General features: G+C 37.2%; 1 long non-coding RNA gene across 1 annotated transcript in view; it reads right to left on the reverse strand.

The window, feature by feature from the left end:
- LOC149126477 (uncharacterized) overlaps positions 1-20,367 on the reverse strand; it is an 89,314-nt gene that overhangs the window by 50,280 nt on the left and 18,667 nt on the right. Inside the window, exon 4 of the long non-coding RNA XR_016233760.1 lies at positions 18,206-18,465. This is a non-coding gene — a long non-coding RNA (uncharacterized LOC149126477). The remainder of the gene's footprint in view (positions 1-18,205; positions 18,466-20,367) is intronic.

Genomic DNA, 20,367 nt, shown 5'->3' on the forward strand with positions numbered 1-20,367 from the left:
CCAGCAACAGTGGATTAGGGTACATTTCCCCCCACATCCTTGCCAGCATTTGTTGTTTGTTAATTTCTGTACGAGAGCCATTCTAACTTAACCATGGCCATTTTAAATCTTGCCATTCATGTAGATAACTATTTTACATTCATTCTTCTCTGAAAGTGTTTGAAATCAGATATTGTCCAACACTGATTTTTCTTTTAGAAGATTAATGAAAAGAATCTGAAAAATACTCTGAAATTTAGAACACAGGTGATAACATTCAAGTCAATCTTTAGATTGGTTAAGAATTTTTCAAAACTAATGATGAAACCAAAAGCTTCAGGAAACAGCTATCCCCAGTCAAGCAAAATAAGAACTAACTACATGACACTAAAGGAACTGGTGAAAATGTTTATTTACATTTGTATGTGATGTTTTGTTTGTCTTTATTTTATTTTCCATATGTAAGGAAATTTGCTTTTCCGAGATCTTTTCTCTTGTGTATTCCTTACAGAAAGTTGGTAACATATACTTTTGTAAACAAATTGAAATATTTACCTTTTTTCTTTCCCTGATCCTGCAGAATTCATAAAGTTCTAATAAGAATTATAGTTTTTATAACAGGATACAATTGTAATGGTTGATAATATTATCAAACTTTGACTTGGATACCATATGAATATTTGAGAATATTTTAGAATATCTGGCCTCTGGGGTTCCCAGCCCTATAGTGAGTAAAGATTATGTCTTCCTCAAGACACCTTGAGAAAATCACCAAAATCTATAGGTATTGCCAGCAAAATCTGATAAATCATTAGCGTGGCATGTCAGCCTTGAGGGACTTTTGAAAGTCTAATCTGAGATTCATTACAAAAAGTTCTAATAAAGTAAACTTAAAAAGAGCACACCTTATGTATATAAACCCAGCCCATAACTAAAATCTTGCTCTCTGCCAGATGTTCGCTCTGTGTGCATGCCAGTAGTTAATCACTTCTGTGAATTTATTTCTCTTGAATAAATTCATTTTGGCTGGGAGGAAAAAAAATAGAGCCCATGTGATCAATCACTATCATTGCTGTATTTGTGCAAATAAGTAGGTCAACTTTGATGAAACTAAATTTATTTTGCAAGCAAATTAGTTTGCTTTGATTATCTTTGGTGGAAGTGGGCATGACTATAGCGATAAAAATGTGTTTTAGAAGAAATATAGCATATTTGTTATTAGATTATACCTTTGATCACTATTCTGAGTTTTTATTATCTACCAGTAGACTAAACTGAATCCTAAGAACTTCTAGTTTCCTCCAACAGTTGGGTTCTACTTTATTGACTTTGGAACCACTAACAAGATCCACTCTTTTCTCAAAACTCAAGAACAAAAAAAAAAAAACACTCAATAAGATAGATCTGGACAACTCAATGTAAATTTCTAGCAAAACTCAGACCTACTGCATGGATCAACGAGAGTTCACTGAAATGCCTGAGGCCATAACCAGAAACCATCAAACTGCAAACCATAATGAAAAGTTGACAGTTTAAGTTTATGGACAGTTTTCCCCAAGAAGTTAGAAAGACTCCCCATTAAGAGACTCTTACTCTTTGTGGGGAGCAACTCAGACTATACTGTTACTGGAATTAAGACTTATTCTATACATCTGCTCTCCCACAATATGGCGCTGGGAGAGGAGCAAACAGCTTCTACCCAGCTGCCTCTCACCAACTTGACAAGCTGCAGGAGCTGCTCCTGATTGGAGGAGAGCAGTGTGCTCAGCGTGTGGGTAGCAGAGCACGGATTGGTGGAGAGGACTATATAGGAGGAGAGAGACGGCATGGTGGTGTGGGTTGGTTGGAGAGTGCGTTGGAGAGTTCGCGGGGAAGTTCGTTGCTTCGTTCTTTCTCATTTCTCTCTACTCATTCTTGCTTTGGGAGTTCGCTGTTTACTTATTCTTACTTTACTATAGAAAGGACTTGTAAAAAAGGGGAACAACAAGCGTCCGGTCAGGTGTGGCTCCTCCGCGTGCGGAGGAGCAGCAACTTTTCTTAATTTTCCCTTTGCATATGCCTTCTTCTTTCTCTTCAGAAGATAATATTATAATTAAAATTTCACAGTCAATAGCTTCCCTGGGTAACTAGAGGAAATATTGTGTCTGCATTGTCAAATTCAAATATTTGCATGACCTTTAGTCCACACAGTGACTAACTTCAGCACTTTACAACACACACTTGTTGCTCAAATTATACTGCCGGTCACTTTTATAGAACCAGATTTCTAGGCTGACTTGTTCTTAGTCCTTGTTTTAATTTAGCCCAGTAATGGGATACTATATGACATTTTCCTGAAAAAAGAAGATTCATTGCAATCAACTGAAAAGAGCCAGTCAATAGGAACCAATGGAATGAAGTTCTCTCCACTTTAACCATTAAAAGTTATCTGTGAGGCCAGAGTTGTGGTACAATGGGTTAAGCTGCCCCTTGCATTGCCAACATCTTGTGTCAGAGTGCTGGTCAGAGTATTGGCTGCTCTTTTTCCAATCCAAATCTCTGCTAATATGCCTGAGAAGGCAGCAGAAGGTGACTCAAGTACCTGAGGAGCCCGCACTGTGGTGCAGCAGGTTAAACCCCTGGCCTGCAGCGCCGGCATCCCATATGGGCACCGGTTCTAGTCCCGGCTGTTCCACTTCCAATCCAGCTCTCTGCTACTGCTTGGGAAAGCAGTAGAAGATGGCTCAAGTCCTTGGGCCCCTGCACCCACGTGGGAGACCTGGAGGAAGCTCCTGGCTCCTGGCTTCGGATCGGCACAGCTCCTGCTATTGCTGCCATCTGGGGAGTGAACCAGCGGATGGAAGACCTCTCTCTCTGTCTCTACCTTTCTCTGTGACTCTGTCTTTCAAATAAATAAAATAAATCTTAAAAAAAAAAAAAAAAACACCTGAGTCTCTGCCACTCAAGTGGGAGTCCAGGATGGAGTTTCTGGCTCCTGGCCTTGAAGAAATAGATAAATTCATGAATACTTATAACCTTCTAATATTAAATAAATATATAGAAAATCTAAACAGACTCAAAACAAACAATGAGATTGAAACAGTAATTAAAAGTCTTCCTTCAAGTAAATGTGTAGAACCTGATGGCTTTGACTACACAATTATACAATACATTTAAAGAGGAACTAAGTTTAATACTTTTCAAACAATTCTAAAATATTGAACAGGATGGAACTCTGCAAAACTCTTTTTATTAGCCCACAGATTTTAAAGCCACTTTTATAAAATTCTCAACATGCGAAGTGTTGATCTAAGATACATTTATTTTTTTCTGATAGATTTCTCTTAGATTTAACTGTATTTTAAAATCCTGTTTTTATAGCTGTTATTCTATACATAACAAAAAGAGTATCTTGATTAATTTTAAGCTATGTTTATTTTACTTTTAAAAGTACAATGATCTCAATCTTCTTACTCATAATTAAAAGAACATGATCTAGATTATTCATAAAAATCATCTAATGAAGAACAGAGCTAAAGGGTAAATGGTTAGAATACAACTTATATGAATATGCATAAAATTAAGGTAGAAGAGAATTTAAAATCAGGCATAGATATTCATATTTCATAAATTGAGAAATAGATATAATTGTTAATAAGTAATGAAATGCATAACAAAAGCATCATATAAAAGGTAAAACATGAAAAGTGATAAATTAAAAATTCTTTGCTACTAGAGAATGAAGTTGGAATACCAAAAGCAAGATGATATCACAACCTGATAAGAAAATGAAAATTGGCAAAAACAAAGCAAAGAAGATAAAAGGGAAATTTTCAATAAACACATGAAGATTTTTTCAATCTTACTAGTAATTGGAATAATGTAAATTATGAATAGACAAGCAAGGAAATGGCACTTTTTTAATCATTAGATTTGTCAATTTAGAAAATAATATGAGTAAATTCATAGATGAGAAGATGCAAATTTTAACTACATATTTAAAATTATCCAACTGTATCAAAAAAGTACTTCAAAAATTTGTGAAAGTTGAATTATAAGGTAAGTTTAAAATTAAAAAGTTTGAAAAAGTTTTGTTTTAAAAAGTTAAAAGTGTGAAAATTTTTGAAATCTGTATATTAAAGGTGTTCAATTGATTATGAAAAATTCATATTATAAAAAATCTGCATGGATTTCAAAATTTTTGCACATTAAATTTATTGTTTACTTACATTTTTCCATGAACATTTTAATGTCCCCTCATGTAAGTATGTATGAACAAATACATTTTTTTATTTGAAAAACAGAATACTAGTACCTAAAGTAAAACCATCTTTTGATTTATTCTTAAATAAAAGTGAAAGTAGACTGAAAAACAAGAGAGAACTGTGCCCTGATTTATAAATGAAAAAGATTGGCGTGAGGTAATATAACCACCCTTTTCAATTCATTCCTAATTGAAGCAAATAAATCAGCTGCATTTCTATTGGCCATAACACTGCTGGCAGGGGAGAATGGAATAAACAGAAGTGGTTGCTGAGGAGATAAGCAATAGCTAGCATGTCTTTCTTATCTTTGTGGCCAAAAATGCAACTGTGTACATCTTGCTGACACGTGTTCTTAGGTTTCCTTTGTGATAACTTTTGTTTGAAAATAGACACCCCCCCCCCAAAAAAAATAAAGTTTAATCATCCTGGTAACAACCCTTGGAAAGCAGGAGTTAGAAATACTTAATCAAGCTATATAACTAGCTCTCCTGAATAATCACCTGTGGCCTCAAGGAGAGTTTATTATTTCAGACAGGTGGCTAACAAAAGAAAAATGGGCTCCATCAATTCTTTCTGCACAATACACAAATATCAGTCACAAGTGGACTTCTGCAGAATCACTGCCACACTGAGACGGAACCCTGAAGAACAATATGCGTGGGAAGTCTCCCAATGGTAAGAATTTGAGCAGGGAGTCTGGCCATTCTCTTCACCCAGACGGAGACACGATCAGAGATTCAGATCTGTTGCATTGTGAGAAGAAATCAGGGGGACTTGTGATGGTGGGTGAGAAATTATACATGGACCTTGTCAACTTAAATTTTCACTAACCAAGGTTGATCTGACAGTTGTTACAGCTGAGTGTTTACTCTTTAAACAGATAACAACTCTTTACACTGAATGGGGTAAAATCTCCTGGGTGGTGGAAGTGCACTCTGGCAGCACATCGATTGTGGAACGCTGCTTCCACCACAGAAGGAACAGGAATTTGTGCTCACTGAGACTACCACTAACTCTGCTTGTGAATTTACTCTGCCCATTTACAGAAATTCTGTCTGCTTTTATAAACTTTCTCAATATTTTAATCACTGTCAGGGTATATCACATGTATAGTTTCTCCTTCACAATCACTAAGTCCTCCAATTTCTTCTCACTTCCAATGCAACAGATCTGTACCTCTGATCATGTCTCCACCTGAGTACTCATTTTCTTTTTTCTTTTAAAGATTTATTTTATTTATTTGAAAGTCAGAGTTACACAGAGAGAGGAGAGGCAGAGAGAGCGAGAGAGAGAGAGAGAGAGAGAGAAGTCCTCTGTCCAATGGTTCACTCCCCAATTGGCCGCAATGGCCGGAGCTGCACTGATCCAAAGCCAGGAGCCAGGAGCTTCCTCCGGATCTCCCATGTGGATGCAGGGGCCCAAGGGCTTGGGCCATCTTCCATTGCTATCCCAGGCCATAGTAGAGAGCTGATCAGAAGAGGAGCAGCCAGCCAGATCTAGAACTGGTGCCCATATGGGATGCTGGTGCCTCAGGCTAGAGCGTTAACCCGCTGTGGCACAGCGCCGGCCCCCTGAGTACTCTTTTTTTTTTTTTTTTTTTTTTTTTTTTACAGGCAGAGTGGACAGAAGAAAATATTAGAAGGGTTCTGGACTTGCCATACACTTTTAGTGGAAAGACCTATAGAAACCTCTGTTAAATGCTGTTAAATACTACCTAATGAAGTTTTGGTGCTGTCTGGTATGATAGAATGACACTTTTCAACAGTGACTAATATATATTGACTTTTCTCAAATCGCTAGAGTAGATAACCTGTGAACTCAGGAAGAGGAAAAATGAGAGTGACTGCTCATTTTATCTAACAGGACACTTGCAATTTTTCTATTTTTAGTCTATATAATTTTGTGCTCTTCTCTAAGGTTCCATAATTACCAGGAAATAAAAACTGTTTCTATTGAACAATAACAGGGGCTGTTGCTGAGCCATTATAGACTTCTTATGTTGTGAAAACCAAATAAAATACGAAGGTTAACATAGGTCTAGGTAACTGGCATTGATTTCTCAAAAAAACTATCATTCCTGTTATACAAGAGAGATATGAAGATATAAGTTTGATATTCAAAGAATCCTCTGGCCAGTTCCTAAATTCAATGGTTAATTTCATAGCAAACATCTGTAATAGCTTAGTAAAAGAGTGAGTATTGTAGGGACAGAGATATTATAAATAAAAATTTGGGTCATGACACAAAGAACAGAGTTTATGGGTTTGGAAAAGGTATGTTATTACTCCTATGACCAGTTGCAGTAATGGGAGTATCAGAGATATGCATATTTTCTGGCTCAATTGCTTAATTACATATTTGTATTTCCATATGCCTTTTTCCTGTTTCATTCTATATCATTTTAAGTAGTTTAAACTCTAATATATTATTGTTGCATTGCAGCATATAAAGGTGAAATAAAATTTATCCAGGAGGAAAATTATTATCTTCCCAGAGAAAGAAACAGAGTGAGAGAATTTTACTTTCTGCTTGATGGAGAATGGCATTGCTTTTATTTTTAGTATTTGAGAATTGAACAAAAGTATCAGGGTGTATAGGTATGGAGGATATGACAAAGATGTAGAGTGTGCCCATTTGCATAGTCTTAGTTTGTTATAATTGATCCTTTTGACTGTCATGAGAACTATATTTCCATGGATTGCTTGTGTATTAATCATCTTTTCATCATTATAACTACCATTTCTATGAAGAGGTTCTTAGGAAGGTAGAAGGTTTATTTTTGCTAACATTTTTGGATGTTCAAAGTCTATTATTGGGTGGCCACGTTGATCTGGTGTCTCTGTCCTTCTTTGAGTGTGTTACTCATTCTTCATGATCACAGGACACAAACCTGAACAGTTAGAACTATCAACTCCCACACCATTTCCTGGGGGCTCATCTGGGATTGTTGGAAGGGTGAGTAAAGATGGATTGTTTCTGCTTCTCTCTCTCTCTCTCTCTCTCTCTCTCTCTCTCTCTCTCTCTCTCCCCACAATAGTCCTCTATCAATTAAAAACACCAGTGAGAGGGAAGGGATGAGAAAATGGTCACAGCTCTGGCAGAGGCCTTATGGCCACACAGATATGAGGATCCCCAGGAGTCTTCAAAGTAGTTGTGGTCATACAGAACATGTCAAGAAGGAATATGCACATCACCCAAACCAGAAAAAATACCTTAGCCCTGTGCTCTTTGCAGTGGGAGTAATTGGAGGGCCGAGTACCTCAAGAGACTAAAGCCTCTGGTGTTGTTCTCCCCTTCTCAGATGACCCAACAGGATTGTAATGGACTGGGGCTTTTCCTATAGTAGTCTACACCAGCCCATCAGCACTTTGGAGCCCCAGGTAGTTCTACCTGTTGAAGGAAAGAAAGTTGATTTACACCAGAACACTGGTGCTGCCTTTTCTGTCCTCCTGTCAAATATGGGTCTCTCCTATTCCCTTAGCTCAACTAGGAAAGGTTGCTCAGGGAATCCCGAGTTAGAATTTCATGCAGCCCCTAAGCTGTAAATGGAATATTTTTTTTTTTTTATATATTTTTTTATTTTTTTTATTTTTTTTATTTTTTGACAGGCAGGAGTGGACAGTGAGAGAGAGAGACAGAGAGAAAGGTCTTCCTTTGCCATTGGTTCACCCTCCAATGGCCGGCGCGGCCGGCGCGCTGCAACCAGCACACCGCGCTGATCCGATGGCAGGAGCCAGGTACTTACCCTGGTCTCCCATGGGGTGCAGGGCCCAAGGACTTGGGCCATCCTCCACTGCACTCCCTGGCCACAGCAGAGAGCTGGCCTGGAAGAGGGGCAACGGGGACAGAATCCGGTGCCCTGACCGGGACTAGAACCCAGTGTGCCGGCGCCGCAAGGTGGAGGATTAGCCTAGTGAGCCGCGGCGCCGGCCTGTAAATGGAATATTGTGTTTTTCCTCATTCCTTCCTGATCTGTTGGAGAGTCCAACACCCCTTCTAGGGAGAGATCTTTTAGAGCAGATAGGAACCACTGTCCTCATGACACCAGGAAAATCTTTATACCATCCGCTAATTGAAGCAGATATTGTTCCAGAGGTTTGGTCAACTCAAGAAAAATATACTTGACTCCTCCAAAATTCAAAAAATGCCTTAAAATTCTAAATGTTCTTCTAAAATACACCTTTCTTTAAATTGAGAGGTGTTAGAAGATTGTTTCAGAATGTAAATTAAGGAACCAGTAGGTAGAAAAAAGTTGTGGAGAAAGCTGTGTGAGAATGTTTAAGAAAGACAAAAATAAGGAAAAATGTATGTTGTGGAAGTTAAAGATTGTGGAAGATGGGGAAAAAGTTGTGATGCAAGCTATACGCATGGGATTGTATTTCTGATGAGAAAGGTTAAGAAAGAATAAGTTTTAAGAAGTTTGTAGAAGTTAAATGCTGTGAGAAATGAGGATGGATGAGAGTAGAGTGGAATTACTTTGAAGTTAGTTACTGTATCTAACAAGTCCAGAAAGCAGGATTGCCTCATTCTCTATGATGTATTTAACTGTTCTGAGCTTTGTGCTCCAGAATCAATGGGATGTAATTCCAGATGGACATTTAGATTGTTTCTACTTGTCCATTGTGAATAGTACTGCAATAACACGTGTGGACACATGTTTCCTTGACAGCCCGATTTCACTTCTCTCAGATATATGCCCAGTAAAGGGATTGCTTGGTCATATTGTAGTCCTAATTTTAGGTTTTGGAGGAACAACCACATTGTTTTCCACAATTGATGCACTAATTTACCTTTTCAAGAGAGTGTGCAAGTCTTCCCTTTTCTCCACAACTTTCCCGACACACATTATCTTCTGCCTTTTTGATAAAAGCCATGGATGAGATGATACATTTATAGTTCTGATTTCCCCAAAGATTAATGAGCTTGAGCAATTATTTTTTCATATATCATTGACCACTTGTATGTCTGCTTTTGAGAAACATCTATTTAAATCTATTGTCATTTTTTTTGCTATTGAGTTGTAGGAATTCTCCATATGCTCTGGATATGGATGTTTTGTCATTTATTTTGCTTGCAAGTATTTTCTGTAGATTGTCCCTTCACTCTTGACTGTATCATTTTCTGTGCAGAAGACCTCTAATTTGATAAATTTCCTCTTGTATATCTTTTTGCTTGCTTTCTTTTTTGTTTGTTTGTTTTTGGTTTCCTGTGCCTTTGAGTCTGATCCAAAAAAATCCTTGCTCATTTTAATGTCTTGAAATGTTTCCCTTATGTTTTCCTATAGTAGTTTCAAAGTTCCAGTCTTTACATTTAGGTCTGCAATCTACTTTGAATTCAATTTTGTACATGGTAAGAGATAGGGATCTAGCTTCATTCTTCAGCATGTGAATCTCCATTTTTCCCAACGCAATTTACTGAAAAAACTGTTCTTTAACCAGTTAAGCTGTTTAGCACCTTAGTCAAAAATCAGTTGGCTATAGAAACATGGGTATACTTCTAGAGAATCTATTCTATTTCTATGTTCTATGGATATTTTTAATTCAATTTCATAATGTAGCTTTGTAGTAAAAGATGTACATGAGCTCTTAGTTGACAGAGCGGACTTGTCTTGGTTAATTTAGGATGCCGACTTGGCTGAATTACATTATTTGTGGTGGTCTATGAAGCTGTTTCCAAATTAGATTAACATGAGATTCTGAATTGACTTGTTGGGGAAGATGTGTTTCCAATATGGGTGGCACAATCTATTGGCTAAAGGTCCAGAAAGAGTAAATATAGAAAAAATAAATACAGATATATAAATAAATATGTATAATATTTATTTATCTCAACGCTAGAACATGTTTATCTTCTATTTTGCACCTCTTTAAAAGTCTTGTACTGCTATTTGTTTTCTTTAAAGATTTATTTATTTATTTGAAAGTCAGAGTTACACAGAGAGAGGAGAGGCAGAGAGAGACAGAGAGAGAGAGAAAGAGAGAGAGAGAAAGAGAGAGGTCTTCTGTCCGATGGTTCACTCCCCAATTGGCCTCAATGGTCGGAGCTGTACCAATCTGAAGCCAGGAGCCAGGGGCTTCCTCTAGGTCTCCCATGTGGGTGCAGGGGCCCAAGGACTTGGGCCATCTTCCATTGCTATCCCAGGCTATAGCAGAGAGCTGAATAAGAAGTAGAGCAGCTAGGACTCGAACTAGAACCCATATGGGATGCCAGAGCTTCAGGCCATGGTGGTAACCTGCTGCGCCACAGTGCTGGCCCCTGTACTGCTATTTGGACTCAAGACTTACATCAGTGATCCCCTTGATAGATTCAGGATTTTGCTTTCAAACTGAGAGTTATAGTCTTGGATCCCCTGATTCTGAGACTCAGGCTTGGACTGAGCCACACAAGCTGGCAGCCTTTCAACGACTTCCATTACAAGATTTCTCAGTTGCTAATTCCCATAAAAAACACTTTTCTTGTCTGTGTATATATATCCGATCAATTCTGTCTCTCCTCCCTCTCTTATTCCCTCTCTTATATTTAACAGGGATCACTTTTCAGTTAAATTTCAACACCTAAGAATAAATGTGTGTTAATTACAGAGTTCAATCAATAGTATTAACTAGAACAAAAAACTACTAAAAGGGATAAAGTATTAAATTGTACATGAAAGAGGACCTAAATGAAAGATCTCTGCAAGTGAGATCCCAGTAGAAAGAACGGGCCATCAAAGGAGAAGGTACCTTTCTCTGAAGGGAGGAGAGAACTTCCACTTTGACTATGACCTTGTCTAAATAAGATTGAAGTCAGCAAACTCAAGAGGCTTCCGTAGCCTTGGAAACTCATGACTAGAATCTAGGGAGATTTCTGACGCCATAAATAAGAGTGTCAAATTGTTAAGTCAACAACAGGAGTCATTGTGTACTTACTCCTCATGTGGAATCTCTGTCATTAATGTGTTGTCCAATGTGAAGTAACGCTATAACTAGTACTCAAACAGTATTTTACACTTTATGTTCTGTGTGGGTGGAAACTGATGAAATCTTTACTTAATATATACTAAATTGATCTTCTGTATATAAAGATAATTGAAAATGAATCTTGATGTGAATGGAATGGGAGAGGGAGTGGGAAATGCGAGGGGTGCGGGTGGGAGGGAAGTTATGTGGGGGAAAAGCCTTTGTAATCCATAAACTGTACTTTGGAAAATTATATTTACTAAATAAATGTTAAAAAAATTCTGTCTCTCTATAACCTTGAGTAATAAAGAAGCAAATCTGCTTTACTCCATCTACCACTTCAATCTAATGTTACTCTCATCCAGAAATACCCTCTCAGACACATCAACAAATAATGTCTAACCAAATATCTGGATATTGCATGATCCAATAAAATTGTTACATGAACTTTCAAATAAACATGATCCCAGATAGTTTTCCAACTATGATCTTATTAAGGAAGCCTCAGAATAGAGGCAAATGTGTTCAGAGTATAGGTTTTGGAAAAGCCTGATTGAATTACAATGTGGCATGTGCTCAATTCTGGACTACACTTCACTCAGGATCACTGTAATGCACTGCCTATGCACTAAGTCTGGTGGGGGAAAGCCATACCCCCACTTAAGAACTTCCAGGTGAACATTTATATTATTCTATGATTATGCCTGAAAGACCGCACTTAGAGATTCGAATGTGGATATTTGTGTGTGTGTGGGGGGGGTATCACGTTGTTATAAACTTATTTCTTCCACTTGAACACATTGATTTTATGATGTTTTGTTTACTAGCACAGTAGTCTGTCAATTTGTGCTTATCTAAATGCTTCCATTTTCCTGAACCTATATGTATCTTATTTTGGATTGAGTTGATTCAAAATTCAGCATATTTCTCAGGTGAAAATATAACCACTATCTACCTCTAGAGAAAGGTCAAGAATTATGGAAACAAAATACTTGGAAGGTCAGGACAAAAACTTGCCATTGATTCCTGGATTCTTTTGCGTAGTTTGAAAATGCATGAGAGAATCTTGGAAAAAGAGCCAAATATTTTTCAGGTGTAATTGGACAAACTTATTAAGGCAGTACATTGCCATAATTTTGAAAACTATACAGATCATTTGTAAACATGAACATTTCTATTGATCCTAGAAAAGTGTATGATTCTTCCTGAAAGGAAGATCCCCTGAGTATTTTAGATGATGCAAATCCAGCTAATGATAGTTGAATTATTTAGTTGTTGAAGTATCTTTTCAGGAACATCTCCCAAAAATTGACTTCATTCTGCAGATATAGATATATTTAGTTGATACTATATAATGAGGGAAAATATCACATGCTTTAAAAATCAATTCATAATATGTTGCAGTAGAAAAACTACACTTTGGGAAAATACCGTGAGTACTTTATAAATTCATATGTGTGTCTGTAAATGTGAGAATGATTATATAGAACTATGGTGTATTATTTTATTTAAAAATCTTCTATAATATATATGTTTCTGGGGTCAAAACCTCCATCACAGATTGTATCAGTAATAAAGATCCTCCCAACAAAGAAAAGCTCAGATCCTAATTCACTACTGAATTCTACCAAACTTTTAAAGAACTAATTCCAATTCTCAAGCTATTCAAAAGATTTGAAAGGGGGCGAATCATCCCAAACTCATTCCAAGAGGCCACCATCACCTTAATTCCAAAACCCAGAAAACTATACAACAAATATCCTTGATGAACATAGTTGCAAAATTCCTCAACGAAATGCTAACTATATATGCATCAACACATCAGAAATATCATTCATCTGGATCAAATGGGAATTATCTTCGGTACACAGAGATGTTTCAACATAAGCAAACCAATAAATGTGACACATCATATTAGCAAATGGAAGAATAAAAACCATGTTATTATCTTAACAAATGCGGAGAAAGCATTTTATAAAATATAACACACTTTCATGATAAAAATCTTAAGCAAATTAAATAGAGAAGGAACATTTATAGATACAGTTAAGGCAACATATGACAAACACACAGTCAGTATCATATTGAATGGGGAAAGGTAGGAAGTATTCCCAAAAAATATGATCCAGAACCAGACAAGGATATTATTTTCAACATTGCTATTCCTATAGTCCTGGAAGTTTTAGCCAGAGCCATTGGGTAAGGAAAGGTAATCAAAGGGATAAAAATGTGGAAGGAGGAAGTCAAATTATCCGTTTGTAGATGACGTGATTCTACATTCAGGGTAACCAAAAGTCTTCACTATGGGACAATTGGAAGGCATAATAAAGTTTGGTAAAGTTATAGGATATAAAATCAACACACAAAATTCAATAGCCTTTGTATACACAGACAATGCCAAGGCTGAGAAAGAATTTGTAAGTTCAGTTCCATTCACAATAGCTACAAAAAACCTGTAATACCTATACAACGGAAATTACAAAACATTAAAGAAAGAAATATAAGACAAACAATGGACAAGAAAAACTTTCTTGTTTGTGTATTGGAAGAATTAATGGCATCAAAATGTCCATACTATCAAAAGCAATTTATAGATCCAATGTAATCCCAATCGAAATACAAATGTCATTCTTCTCAAATCTAGGAAAAAATGATGTTAAAAGTTGTATGGAGGGGTTGATATGTTGGCATAGCACAATAAGCCTCTGCCTTTGGCGCTAAGATCCTATAGGATGTTGGTTCTTTGTCCTGGCTGCACCTCGTCCAATCAAGTTCTCTGCTAATGACCTAAGAAAGCAATAGAGCTTGGTCTAAGTGCCTGGGCCCCTGCTCCTGAGTGGGAGACCAGGAAGAAGCTCCTGTCTCCCGGCTACAGATCAGCCCAACTCCAGCCGTTGTGAGCCAGTGAAGTGAAACAGTGGATGGAAGATCTTTCTCTCTGTCTCAGCCTCTGACTGTAACCGCACCTCTCAAAAAAAAATTATTTAATAAACTTTTTCAAAAAATCATATGCAAGCATAAGAGAGCTCAATAGTTAAATAAATCTTATTCAGCAAAACCAAAGCTGGAGAATTCACAATACCAGACTTCAAGACATACTACCGGAGAGTTATAATCAAAATAACCTGGTACTGGCACAGAAATAGACATGTGAAACCGTGGAACCGCAGGAATTAATCCACACATCTACAACCAATTAACCTTTGACCAATGAGCTGAAATCAATACCTGGAGAAAGGACAGTCTCTTCAACAATTGATGCTGAAAAAATTGGATCTCCGCATGCAGAATTACCTTACAGCTTATACAAAAATCAACTTAAAATGGTTTAAGGAACTAAATCTACTTCCTGATACCATCAAAATTCTAGAAGAGTGTATTTGGATTCTCTAGAGAAGATCAACACATCAGAATGCACAATTGAATCAATGGGATATGCAGGATTATAAAATGGGTTTATTAGGGTAATAGGCTCATTAAATTATGGCAGCTGACAATTTCAACAACAGGTTGTCTCCAGGCTGGTGGCCCTGGCATCATGCTTGCATTAATCATTATGAGTATGTGTGTCTCATAACCAGGGGAGTCAAGGGAATAATTCTCAAATAATGAAAGCATGGGGGCCATTGCTTTTAGACCTGGAGTGAAATAACCCACAATTATCATCCAAGGCAGGATTCAAGCATGTCTAATTTCTCAGAGCAAGACATCAGTTTTCCTTCTGCATTGATTCTCTTCAGATCCCCAGCCAATTGACAGTGGCCACTTACATTGAGGCTGAGTCTTCCCATCTGGTCCACGCTTCCTTGCATGCTAATCTCCTTTGGAAACACCCTCACAGACACACCCAACATAAAACTTTTCCAGGTATCTAGATATTCCTTAATCTAGTGATACCATAAAATTACCCATCATATATAAGGGCTATTAAGTTTTATATAATATAATGAGTGTGTGTATACCAAATCTCTAAAGTGGCTGATTACTTGATCAGAAAGCCAACTGATTGGACATAAATACAAGAAATACAAGCTATTGAAATAGATGGAGTAAGCTCAGAACAATGAATTCTCTTGGAAACAAAGTTACCTCAGTGGAGATATATCCAGAGGCAGTAGCTTTGTGACTTTATTTAAAAAAAAAATGTAGTCATGAATATCGAAAACTGGCACACTGGAGTCATCATTACAGAAGAGGAAGCAAAATACAAAAAAAAAAAAATTTGAAGAATTCAAACATGGAAAGTGAGTTAGAATGAGAAAGGCAGGGTGTCACAAAGGGGAGCCTGGAGAGAGATGGCATTAAAAAGTCAGGATTGAAATTGGGAGCCCGTTAAAATGTTCCTGAGAAGGAATAACCAGAGAGATACAACTGAAAACAACACTGCTGTAGAAGCTAAGGAGGTAGCAAATTTCAGAAAAAAGAATGATTTGCAGATCTTAGATGCTTCAGATATTCCAAGTTTTATAGGTCTACAAAAGCATCCCTTGGGTTTGGTCATTAAGACGTTGTTAGTGATAGTGAGGAGGTAAGTTAAGAACAGGATGAAGTGCATACACCAGGCTTTCTTGGCTGAGGACTATAGATCAGAAACAATAAATGAGGGAAACAGATGTAGATCAGTACTTACCTTCATTGAGAGCAGTGAAGTTGGACAAAAATTTAGGGAAGAAACAGAGCTTCAGCTCAAACCGACCACTAGTGAAAAAGATTTGTTTTCAGGAGGGGAGCCATGTATGTTATATGAGCATCAGGACAATCAGTACAAACAACAAACGGAATGAAGACAGGTTTTTCATTTTCTACAATGATGTATCAGCTTGTAGCTGACCAATACTTCGATTAAAACAACACATAATTTTGGGGAAAAAAAAGAGAAAAACTGTAAGATGTTGGAACCTACCCAGAAAGCCAGGATATTGTCTAAATGCCTGAGAGGAAAAAAAGTCACCAGAGTAAAACAGGATTTGTGTTTTCTCTTTGGCATTTGCGAATTCTAAAGGCATAGACTTACGACTTAAAAACCATGTAGGAAAATTTTTAAGAGGAAGAGTTCCTGAACAGAGCTTATCTGTGTATGAAAAGAAAAAGAATTATTGTTTTCAAAGTAAACAGGATTTGCTGAGAATCAGAGGCAGCTATTTCCTGACTATCAAGGATTTCAGGCCAAGAGGATTGCAAGTCAGCATAAATCAAGATCTTTAAAGGTCACACAGTCTGAGGGAGATAATACTTGGCATCTGCTTGTTTTGCTAGGCCCTCACTCAAAGTACTTAAAGGTGTTCCGAATCAGGATAAAAAGTAATACAGGGTATGATATTTGAATTCTGATGTATAATACATGACACATGAAATAATATATAATGTCGAATTCACAAAGAATAAAATATGTATCAATATGTATTTCCACACATATGGTATATATGATGGAAAACAATTTTATCATGGAAAGTGCATAATCTCCATATATCATATTTATATATTATACAATTTACAATATATATGATGTACATAATCAAGTGTATCAGATGATATACAATATGGGTGTGAATATGTACAGATTTCATGCAATACAAAGCATTGTGAAGTATCATTTAGACACAATATTCACCATATGGCAGAACATTATAGAATATTGAAAGAGGTAGAGAAATGACACTAAGAGCCAAGAAAAAAATTATACAAAAAGGAAAGTGCTGTCTATGTCTTGGATATTGATGTTTTTAATGGCTTTAAAAAGGTTAACTTAAATGTTATTATATCTAGAGAAAAATACTAATATAGTGGGTGAAGAGAAGAACAATTTTAGAAAGTACATAAAAATATAAAAAACAAAGAATAGAAAATGTAACATGACAAACATTGAGCAGAATTTCTCAGTTTATTGATCATTACAGAAGAATGAATCAATGAATTTGAAGACAGAACAACACAGAAAGGTAAACTGATGTATAAAGAAGAAAAAATTAAATGAATGAAATTCAATACCTTAAATTATTGATTCTTAAATTCAATAATTTAAGAAGTGTAACATGTACAATTTGAAATCTAGAAAAAACTTATACAACGTGGAACAGAAAAAAAAGACTTGAAATAATGGTAGTAGAAAGTATTCCACATTTTGTAAAATCGGTAAATCTACTGATATAATGAGCTCAATGATTCCAAAGCAGGTTACATACAACGAGCACCACCTCAATACATATTATAATCAAACTGCTGAGAACAAATAAAATGAGTTCTTAAGGGAACCCCAGAGGAAAATCATAACTACCAGGCCAACCAGGCCAGAGGACCAGTTATGAGAATGACAGCTGGGATCTCGCACAAAGCCATGGAAGCAAAGTGAAGGAAAACAAATATACAGGAACTAAAAGAGAAGAGTTAGCCTGGGCTTGTACAACAGACCAAAAAAGTCTTTCAAAAAAGAAGGCAAAATAAAAGACATTTAGATTTAGTTTAATTTGAGAGAATTGTTGTATCCTGCATTGTAAGAAATGTTAGAAGTACTTCAGAATGGCGGGAAATGATGTCACATAAGTGAATTGTAAAGGAGGAAATTATGATTTGGTAGCTATGAAAGTATTTACTGATAAAATATGAGGATTGATAAAGAAATTGGTAAATATGTAGGTAAATAAAAAGAGGCATTTATTTTTCTTGTCTTAAAATCTTGGAGATCACATATTTAAATTACAAATAATAAAAGTACATTATGAGGTTCAGACATATGTAGAATTATAAAATAATCAAAGGTAAATAAAATGCAATGGAATTATACAGTTGTATATTTTTATATAAACAAAGTACAATATTAGATAAGTGTGGTAAGAGTGCATTATATAGGATGTTTTTCAAACACTGCTTTAAAAATAATAATAAAAAGAGCTATAATAAAAAGCTGACAGATTGTTGGTTTCCAACCTAGCCTGAGTAACTAGTAATGGATTTGTTCCTACTGTGAAGAACTGCTTACTGAATACAATTTAAGTGCTACAGCCTACCCTTCAGAGAAACAGCCCCTGAAGTATGCATAGGGCTCACCTGTTGGGAAACTAACTGCAGAGTAGTTTCTAGAGTTCATCCAAGGTTGATTCATGTTTGAATCCCAATCATCCCAAGAGAAGAGAGACTGTTGAATCCCTGAAACGCTCAGTAGCAAAGGGATCGGTGCATAGCTGTGGAGCTACTCTAGTTCCAGAGCGAAGGGTGCATGTGACAGCTCAGCCGATGAGGGCTCTCTTCTTGGCTTACCCTCTCCCATCTTCTCACCATGTCCTCAAATTACTTCTTGGCGTGTGCTTCTGGAGAGAAAGAGAAATCAGTCTTCCTCTTACTAGGCTTCAGGACTATCTGATTAGGAAACACAGACATATGATATAATTTAACCTAATTACTTGTAAAAAGCCCTATCTCCAAATGCAATTGCATTGTCATGATTTCAATATATAAGTTGGAGGTGGGGACACAATTTAATACATAGCATGATTTTGCATCCGTGTGAATAAAACTTCCTAAAAATGGTCAAAATCATTAAGGTGAACAATAAGTATTTTAACAGCCAGAACAATGTTCTCCTTTTACAGAGTGAAAATAATATGAGAAATTTTTAATCCTTAACATTATGACATCTACCATGTCATGTTTTAGGATCAGGCTCCTTCTCTATTGGCATTCTGCGTACTCTATGTCTAGACTCCACCCACATGATTGGAGATAATTTTGTGCCACTTTTGCCCACAAAGTAGCATGAAGTAAGGGGGGACCCTTAAGCCATTACTCAATAGCTTCTGAGATTCCATGTATAGGTTCTGCTCACACCTCCCATGTCAGCTTCTCAAATTCAATAATCACTTCTGTTCACTTCTATGTCACCTGCTATGTGAGAACTTTATCAGATGTGACAGCTGTAAAATATTTGTGGGCAAAAGTAGTCCTTTTTCTAGAGCATTGATGAGATTTTTTGTGGGGATACACATCCTAAAAACTGAGGAGTTGAATTGTCACAAGATTAGGGGACGTGGACAGGAGACGTGTTTCTTTGTTACAGTGTGTTCCTTGACTACTCAAAACACTTGGCCGGCGCCGCGGCTCACTAGGCTAATCCTCCGCCTGCGGCGCGGCACACCGGGTTCTAGTCCCAGTCGGGGTGCCGGATTCTGTCCCGGTTGCTCCTCTTGCAGTCCAGCTCTCTGCTGTGGCCAGGGAGTGCAGTGGAGGATGGCCCAAGTGCTTGGGCCCTGCATGTGCATGGGAGACCAGAGGAAGCTCCTGGCTCCTGGCTCCTGGCTTAGGATCAGCGTGGTGCACTGTCCGAAGTGTGCCAGCCGCAGTGGCCATTGGGTGGTGAACCAATGGAAAAGGAAGACCTTTCTCTCTCTTCTCTCTCTCTCACTGTCCACTTTGCCTGTCAAAAACAAACAAACAAACAAACAAACAAAAAACCACTAACACCCTTTTCACAGAGATAGGAAAGTCTCACTACTTCTCCCTTCAAGAAGAACGTTTGTATTCCTCCGAAATCCCTGATAGCTCACTATTCACAGTCTTTAGCTGATATGACTTCTGGACCACCAGATTTACATAAAATTCTTCTTGGTATGATTAATTATGTTTTACAAACACCTCTCATACTTACAATACAGTGTTCATAGGGAGTAGAATAATTGTAATATAAACTTCCACTCAGAAAAGAGAAGAATGGGAAACCCAGTATTCGATTCTCAGGAGCTACCAATCAACCCTGACTGTGAACATTCTGACCAAGCAGATTACTGGTGGTGCACTCTGAGATGAACTTCTCTATTTGTTATCCCTTGACCCTATGGTCTTCCTTCTCCAAACTTTTTCATAGCCACAGCTGAAGGTGAAATTGGAATATGAGCAGATGGGAGCTAGAAATTTTAGACAGTCATTTTTTTTTAAGATTTATTTATTTATTTGAAAGTTAGAAAGTCAGAGTTACAGAGAGAGAGGGAGAGAGAGAGATGTTACAATCCCTGGTTCATTTCTCTAATGGCTGCAAAGGCCGGCGCTGGGCCAGACCAAAGCCTGGAGCCAGGATCTACTTCTGGGTGCCCCACATAGGTGCAGGGGCCCAAGCACTTGGACCATCCTCTGCTGCTTTCCCAGGCATGTAAGTAGAGAGTTGGATCAGCAGTGGAGCAGCCAGGACTCAACCTGGAGCCCATATAGGATGCTGGCCC

Source organism: Oryctolagus cuniculus, chromosome 5 (genome assembly GCF_051225735.1).
Source record: "Oryctolagus cuniculus isolate XC-2025 breed Fujian yellow rabbit chromosome 5, ASM5122573v1, whole genome shotgun sequence".
In the NCBI taxonomy this organism is placed as follows: Eukaryota; Metazoa; Chordata; class Mammalia; order Lagomorpha; family Leporidae; genus Oryctolagus; species Oryctolagus cuniculus.